This window comes from Chiloscyllium plagiosum, unplaced genomic scaffold (genome assembly GCF_037043375.1).
Source record: "Chiloscyllium plagiosum isolate Xiang-an unplaced genomic scaffold, Cpla_swu_hap1 HiC_scaffold_17, whole genome shotgun sequence".
NCBI classification, from domain to species: domain Eukaryota; kingdom Metazoa; phylum Chordata; class Chondrichthyes; order Orectolobiformes; family Hemiscylliidae; genus Chiloscyllium; species Chiloscyllium plagiosum.
In genome coordinates this window covers 3,867,908-3,877,015 of record NW_028270155.1, presented here as the reverse complement: position 1 = coordinate 3,877,015, position 9,108 = coordinate 3,867,908, and positions in this window count along the sequence as shown.

Here is a 9,108-nt window from a genome sequence, read left to right as displayed (position 1 = left end):
GGTTAGTTTGACGTCAGTGATAGAGAAGCTGCTGGAAAACATACTGAAGGATAAGATCTATATTCCCATCTGGAAGAAAATGGGCTTATCAGAGATAAACAACATGGTTTTGTGCAGGGAAGGTCATGTCTTACCAACTTAACAGAATTCTTTGAGAAAGTGACAAAGTTGATTGACGAGGGAAGGGCTATAGATGTCATATACATGGACTTCAGTAAGGCGTTTGGTAAGGTTCCCCATGGTAGGCTGATGGTGAAAGTGAAGTCGCATGGAATCCACGGTGTACTAGCTAGATGGATAGAGGACTACCGAGGCAGCAGGAGACAGAGCATAGTAGTGGAAGGGAGTTTCTCAAAATGGAGAACTGTGACCAGTGGTGTTCCACAGGAATCAGTGCTGGGACCGCTGTTTTTTGTGATATACAATAATGATCTGGAGGAAGATATAGGTGGTCTGATTAGCAAGTTTGCAGATAAAATTGGTGGAGTAGCAGACAGTGAAGGGGACTGTCACAGAATACAGCAGAATATAGATAGATTGGAGAGTTGGGCAGAGAAATGGCAGATGGAGGTCAATCTGGGCAAATGCGAGGTGATGTATTTTGGAAGATCCCATTCAAGAGCAAACTATACAGAAAATGGAAAAGTCCTGGGGAAAATTGATATACAGAGATCTGGGTGTTCAGGTCCATTGTTCCCTGAAGGTAGCAATGCAGGTCAATAGAGTGGTCAAGAATGCATATGGCATGCTTTCCTTCATCGGACGGGGTATTGAGTACAAGAGTTGGCAGGTCATGTTACAGTTGTATAAGACTTTGGTTCGGCCACATTTGGAATACTGTGTACAGTTCTGGTCACCACATTACCAAAAGGATGTGGATGCTTTGGAGAGGGTGCAGGGGAGGTTCACCAGGATGTTGCCTGGCATGGAGGGGGCTAGCTATGAAGAAAGGTTGAGTAGATTAGGATTATTTTCATTAGAAAGACGGAGGTTGGTGGGGGGACCTGATTTAGGTCTACAAAATCATGAAAGATATAGACAGGGTGGATAACAAGAAGCTTTCTCCCAGAGTAGGGGACTCAGTCACTAGGGGTCATACGTTCAGAGTGAGAGGGGAAAAGTTTAGAGGAGATGTGCGTGGAAAGTTCTTTACACAGAGGGTGGTGGGTGCCTGGAACACGTTGCCAGTAGAGGTGGTAGGGGTGGGCAGGATAGTGTCATTTAAGACGTATCTAGACAGATATGTGAATGGGCAGGGAGCAGAGAGATATAGATCCTTAGAAAATAGGCAGCAGGTTTAGATAAAGGATCTGGATCGGTGCAGGCTTGGAGGGCCGAGGGGCCTGGTCCTGCTCTGGAAGGTTCTTTGTTCTTTGTAAATTCAACTCCCCAGGTCTTTCTCAAATTGGACTCAAACATCAGCATCTGACTCACCATTCGGATTAATGGAGCTGAACAAACTCTCCAGAATATCAATACCACCCAGTGACAAAGCGGCCCGTATCCACAAACATCCCCTCCACCACCGATGCTCAGTAGCAACAGTGTGTACTATCTACAAGATACACTGCAGAAATTCACCAAAGATCCTCAGACAGCACCTTCCAAACCCATGGCCACTGCCATCAGAAGGACAAGGGCAGCAGATATATTGGGAGCATCACCCCCTGCAAGCCCCTCATCATCCTGACTTGGAAATATATCACCATTCCTTCATTCTTGCTTAGTCAGAATCCTGGAATTCCCTCCCCACGGGCATTGTGGGTCAACCTACAGTACATGGACTGCAACGGTTCAAGAAGGCAGCTCACCCCCACCTTCTCAAAGGCAATAGTTTTTATTCATTCAGGGAATGGGCAATAAACTCTGGCCCATCCAGTGATGCCCATGTCCCATAAATAAATAAGAAAACATTGCTCCATTTCTCCCTCTCCCTTCTTCTCAATCAAAGGTTTAAAATCCCTGGTCAACATCAGAATCCAATCCCAGACATCAAAGACATATTACCTGAGGGAAGAAAGCATCAGTGTTCAATGTTGTCTCTAATACAATGACCAATCATTGCCCAGAAACTGATTACACCAAAATAACATTTGTACACAGTGGCATAGAGATCAAAGACTTAGCAAATTTGTTGCATGTGCTGCTTGCCAAGTAACTCTGATAAATACAAGGAGGTAACTGCCCTCAAACCACTTCTCACATGCCCTTGGAGAATGACCACTTGGTATCCACCAACAGTCTCGATTCCTTAGGAGGGAGGTGGGCTCCATGGGCTGGAGAACATCATTTCTCCTTCCAACTCCATCTTAATTTAATCCCCTTGTCCTTTTCCACCCTCCACTATTTGGGCACTGTCCTCTGTGGGTCCCATTGTTAATTGTTCTTGGAATAGATGCAAGTTTGCTTGCTGAATTGGAAGGTTTTGTCACCATACTACGTAACATCAGTGAGCCTCTGGTGAAGCACTGGTGTTAGTGACCCACTTTCTATTTATATGTTTAGGTTTCCTTGGGTTGGTGATGTCATTTCCTGTAGTGAAGTCAGTTCCTGTGGTCATGCCATTTGCTGTTCTTGGAATTGCTGAAATGGGTGGGTATCCTATTGAACAGGAGCACAGCTGACTGGAAGGATTCTCTCTGCCGTTTGACTCATTCACCATTTTGCTGCAAGGATGGAGCTGAGTGAATTCAATCACCTGCTCTCATCCTGAACTCCTCTAGCGCCTGTCTGTCCTTCGCTGTGACCACTTTGTCTTGACACTGCTGACCCAGGTGCTGTTGCTGTCTTCTTCAGCCTCTTGCTTAATCCATCTCTCTACACACAGTCAAAAAGGGGATTTGAGCTGTTTGTACTGTTCAAACATTCACAGAAACCATCACAATTGGCTTTTGAGATCCTCTTCTTCAAAGCTCTATACCCTGACCAAATCCTCCTCTTATCATCTCAACCTAGAGTCATACAGCACGAAAACGGACCCTTCGGCCCGACCAGTCCATGCTGACCATAATGCCAAACTAAACTAGTCCCCTCTACCCGTGCTTGACTTATAACCCTCCAAACCTTTCCTATCGATGAACTTAGCCAAATGTCTTTTAAATGTTGTAACTATACCTGCATCCACCACTTCCTCCGGATATTTATTCCACACACAAGTTACACTGTGTAAAACAATTACTCCATTGGTCTTATTTTTCATCTTTCTCCTCTCACCTTAAAAATATACCCCCTAGTCTTGAAATCTCCCACCCTTGGAAAAAGACACATGCCATTCATCTTATTTATGCCCCTCGTGATTTTAAAAATCTCTACAAGGTCACCCCTCAACCTCCTACGTTCCAGTGAAAAACGTCCCAGCCACTCCTTAGAACACAAACTCTCGATTCCCAGCAACAACCTGGTAAATCTCTATTGAACCCTCTCCAATTTAATAATATCCTTCCTATAATATGATGCAGTATTCCAGAAGAGGCCTCCCCAACATCCTGTACAACCTCAATGTAACATCCCAACTCCTATACTCAAAAGATCTGAGCAAAAGCGTGCTAAATAACTTGTTAACCACCATATTTATATAAGATGCAAACTTCAAAGAATTATGTACCTGCATCCTGAGGTCTCTCTGTTCTACAACACCATCTTAAGATTAACTGGATAGGTTCTGCCCTTGTTTAGGTACCTTGCACTTATCCAAATTAAATTCCATCTGCCACTCTTTAACCCGATGGCCCAATTGATCAAGGTCTGTTTGTAATCTTAGATAACCTTCACTGTCCATGATACCATGAGTTTTGGTGTCATCTACAAACTTACTAACCATGCTTTCTATATTCACATCCAAATCATTTATATAGATGACAGACAAAAGTGGACCCAGTACCAATCCCTGTGGAACATCACAAACAAGCCTGCACCACCATCCCGTCTCCTACTGTCAAGTTAATTTTATATCCAAGTGGCAACCTCAATCCGAATCCCATGTGATCTAACTTTACTAATTAGTCGACGATGTGGAACCCTAATCAAGGTCTTCACTAAAGTCCAAGTAAACATCTACCGCTCTGCCCTCAATCATCTTCAAACAATTCAACGAAACTTGAGAGACACAATTTCCCTCACACTGTTTGTAATTTTTATTAATGACTTGGATGAGGGGATTGAAGGATGGGTCAGCAAGTTTGCAGACGACACAAAGGTTGGAGGTGTCGTTGACAGTATAGAGGGCTGTTATAGGCTGCAGCGGGACATTGACAGGATGCAGAGATGGGCAGAGAGGTGGCAGGTGGAGTTCAACCTGGATAAATACGAAGTGATGCATTTTGGAAGGTCGATCTTGAAAGCTAAGTACAGGATTAAGGATAGGATTCTTGGCAGTGTGGAGGAACAGAGGGATCTTGGTGTGCAGGTACATAGATCCCTTAAAATGGCCACCCAAGTGGACAGAGTTGTTAAGAAAGCATATGGTGTTTTGGCTTTCATTAACAGGGGGATTGAGTTTAAGAGTCATGAGATCTTGTTGCAGCTCTATAAAACTTTGGTTAGACCGCACTTGGAATACTGCGTCCAGTTCTGATCGCCCTATTATAGGAAAGATGTGGATGCTTTGGAGAGGGTTCAGAGGAAGTTTACCAGGATGCTGCCTAGTCTGGAGAGCTTATTTTATGAAGAGAGGATGACTGAGCTCGGACTTTTTTCATTGGAGAAAAGGAGGAGAGGGGACCTAATTGAGGTATACAAGGTAATGAGAGGCATTGATAAAGTCGATAGCCAGAGACTATTTCCCAGGGCAGAAATGGCTAACACGAGAGGTCATAGTTTTAAGCTGGTTGGAGGAAAGTATAGAGGGGGTGTCAGAGGCGGGTTCGTTACACAGAGAGTTGTGAGAGCATGGAATGCGTTGCCAGCAGCAGTTGTGGAAGCAAGGTCATTGGGGACATTTAAGAGACTGCTGGACATGCATATGGTCACAGAAATTTGAAGGTGCATACATGAGGATCAATGGTCAGCACAACATCGTGGGCTGATGGGCCTGTTCTGTGCTGTACTGTTCTATGTTCTATGTTCTAAAACAATGCCGACTATCCCTAATCAGTCCTTGACTCTTCAAATGTATAAAAATCCTATCTTTCAGAATCCCTTCCAACAACTTACCCACCACCAATGTCAGACTCACAGGTCTATAATTCCCAGGCTTCTCCTTTACATCCTTTCTTAAACAAAGGCACAACATTAGCCACTCTCCAGTCATCTGCCACTTCACCTATCATGAGAGATGACACATATTTCTAGAGGAGGCCCTGCAATTTCCTCCCTAACTTCTGGGATACATTAGATCAGGTTGCAGGGATTTATCAATCTTTACGTTTCCTAAGACTTCCAGCACTTCCTCTTCTGTAATGTGAACAGTTTTCAAAACATCAATATTTATTAGTGAGTTTTGAGAAGATTTGTAGCTCAGTTTGAGGTTCTGGATGTAGGTTTGCTCCTGGAGCTGGAAGGTTCGTTTTCAGATGTTTAGTCACCATACTAGGTAACATCAGTGAGCCTCTGAATGAAGCACTGGTGGTATAGTCCGCTTTCTATTTACGTGTTTGGGTTTCCTTGGGTTGGTGATGAAAATTCCTGTGGTGACATCATTCCCTATGGTGATGTCATTTCCAGTTCTTTTTCTCATGTGATGGTAAATGGAATCCAAGTCCATGTGTTTGTTGATGGAGTTCCAGTTGGAATGCCATGCTTCTAGGAATTCTCGTACGTGTCTCTATTTGGTTTGTCCTAGGATGGATGTGCTGTCCCAGTCGAAGTGGTGTCCTTCCTTATCTGTATGTAAGGATACTAGTGAGAGTGGGTCACCCCCTTTCGTATGTCTCACATATGGACCAAATATTGAACTACAGAAGCAATCACCCAAACATCCACAAACAAAACTGCATTAGAACATATTTCCAACGAGCCACCACACACTGCAGCACAGACGAATTACACAGAACAGAGGAAAATCACCTTTACAGTGTATTAAAAAAGAATGGGTACCCAATGGACACAGTCTGCAGATTTCTCAGCAACAAACCCAAACAAACAGACAAAACACGTCCAGAAACCCTAGCCCACTCTCCCCTACATCAAAGACAACTCAGAAATGACTGCCAGACTACTCAGATGCCTTGGCATCATGGTAGCCCACAAACCCACCAACACACTAAAACAGCAGCTATTGAACTTGAAAGACTCTATACAGACAACAAGCAAAACTAATGTCATTTACAAAATACCGTACAAGGACTGTAACAAACACTACATTGGACAAACAGGGAGAAAACTAGCCACCAGGATACATGAACATCAACTAGCCACAAAACGACATGACCCTCTCTCACTAGTATCCTCACATATGGAAGGGCACCACTCCAACTGGAACATCGCATCCATCCTAGGACAAGCCAAACAGAGACACTCAAGAATTCCTAGAAGCGTGGCATTCCAACCAGAACTCTATCAACAAACGCATTGACTTGGATCCCATTTACCACCCCCGAGAAAAAAACAGGAAACGCCTGAAAACAAAACTTCCAGCTCACCGAGTAACCTACATCCAGATCAATATTTATTTCTCTGCATTCTCTCGCCTCCATTTCTTTCTCCACACTAAAACCTGACATGAAATATCTCTCCCATCTCTGGAGGAACAACACAAAGATGACTTCCTTGATTTTTAACAAGCCCTTCTCTCCCTAGTTACCCTCTTGCTCTCCCTGTACTTGTAGAATCTGTTGGATTATCCTTACCCTTATCTGCCAAGGCCATCTCATAGAACATAGAACAATACAGCACAGAACAGGCCCTTCGGCCCACGATGTTGTGCCGAACATTTGTCCTAGCTTAAGCACCCATCCATGTACCTATCCAATTGCCGCTTAAACGTCGCCAATGATTCTGACTCTGCCACTCCCACAGGCAACATATTCCATGCCCCCACCACTCTCTGGGTAAAGAACCCACCCCTGACATCCCCCCTATACCTTCCACCCTTCACCTTAAATTTATGTCCCCTTGTAACACTCTGTTGTACCCGGGGAAAAAGTTTCTGACTGTCTACTCTATCTATTCCTCTGATCATCTTATAAACCGCTCTCAAGTCACCCCTCATCCTTCGCCGTTCCAATGAGAAAAGGCCTAGCACTCTCAACCTATCCTCGTATGAACTATTCTCCATTCCAGGCAACATCCTGGTAAATCTTCTCTGCACCCTCTCCAAAGCTTCCACATCTTTCCTAAAGTGAGGCGACCAGAACTGCACACAGTACTCCAAATGTGGCCTAACCAAGGTCCTGTACAGCTGCAACATCACTTCATGACTCTTGAATTCAATCCCTCTGTTAATGAACGCTAATACACCATAGGCCTTCTTACAAGCTCTATCCACCTGAGTGGCAACTTTCAAAGATCTATGAACATAGACCCCAAGATCCCTCTGCTCCTCCACCTCACTAAGAACCCTACCGTTAACCCTGTATTCCGCATTCCTGTCATATTCCCACTTTGCCTTCTTGACCTCCCTACTGAGGAGATCCTACACTCTTTATACTGTTCAAGAGATTCATTTGGACCCAGTTGTTTATATCCAACATACAATTTTTAAATTATTTTTCACAAGAACCTCAATATCTTTATTCAGCCATTGTTCCCTAATCCTATCAGCCTCACCTTTCACTAACATGAGCAATGTGGAGATGCCGGTGTTGGACTGGGTCGGACAAGGTCAAAATAATGACACCAGGTTATAGTTCAACAGGTCTATTTGAAAAAAAAAGCTTTCACAGCCTACCTCCTTCTTCAGGTGCTAGTGAGAAAGGGAGATCCTAGACACAGAATTTATAAGTAAAAGATCAAAGGGTCATACAACTGATGCATCAGTTTTCAAATAAACCTGTTGGACTATAGCCTGGCACCATGTGATTTTTCACGTTGTCAAACACAAACATTACGCTTCTGAACTCTCATTATCACAATTTTGAAAGTCTCCCACTTGTTAGACGTGCCCTTACCTGTGAAGGAGGGGAAAGTGAGCACTGCAGATGCTGGAGATCAGAGTCAAAACGTGTGACACTGAAAGAGCACAGCAGGTCAGGCAGCATCCCAGGAGCAGGAGAATCAACGTTTTGGGCATAAGCTTTTGAAATCTTGTCTCATACCAGCTAAAACTCCAATAAAAACTTTAGCTTTTACGGAAGGCTTAGCCGTTTCTATGGTGAAAGTGAGAACTGCAGATGCTGGAAATTAGAGTCAAGATTAGAGTGGTGCTGGAAATGCACAACAGGTCAGGCAGCACCCCAGGAGCAGGAAAATCAACGTTTCGGGCAGGAGGCCTTCATCAGGAGGTGACCACAAGGAGTTTACACCAAACCACTCATCACATTGTCAAAGGGGCAGCACTGGCCAATACCCACCCAGACACATCAACACACGACACAAGAGCTATCAGCTTGTACCTGAGCACCACACCACCCCGAATGAGTGGCTCAGAGTCAACATGAAACTCCTGAAGTGGCTGACTCACACTGGGATACAGTTCCTGAAGGGGCTGACTCTCACTGGGATACAGTTCCTGAAGGGGCTGACTCTCACTGGGATACAGTTCCTGAAGGGGCTGACTCTCACTGGGATACAGTTCCTGAAGATGCTGACTCACACTGGGATACAGTTCCTGAAGTGGCTGACTCACACTGGGATACAGTTCCTGAAGGGGCTGACTCACACTGGGATACAGTTCCTGAAGGGGCTGACTCTCACTGGGATACAGTTCCTGAAGGGGCTGACTCTCACTGGGATACAGTTCCTGAAGATGCTGACTCACACTGGGATACAGTTCCTGAAGTGGCTGACTCTCACTGGGATACAGTTCCTGAAGGGGCTGACTCACACTGGGATACAGTTCCTGAAGGGGCTGACTCACACTGGGATACAGTTCCTGAAGGGGCTGACTCTCACTGGGATACAGTTCCTGAAGGGGCTGACTCTCACTGGGATACAGTTCCTGAAGATGCTGACTCACACTGGGATACAGTTCCTGAAGTGGCTGACTCACACTGGGATACAGTTCCTGAAGAT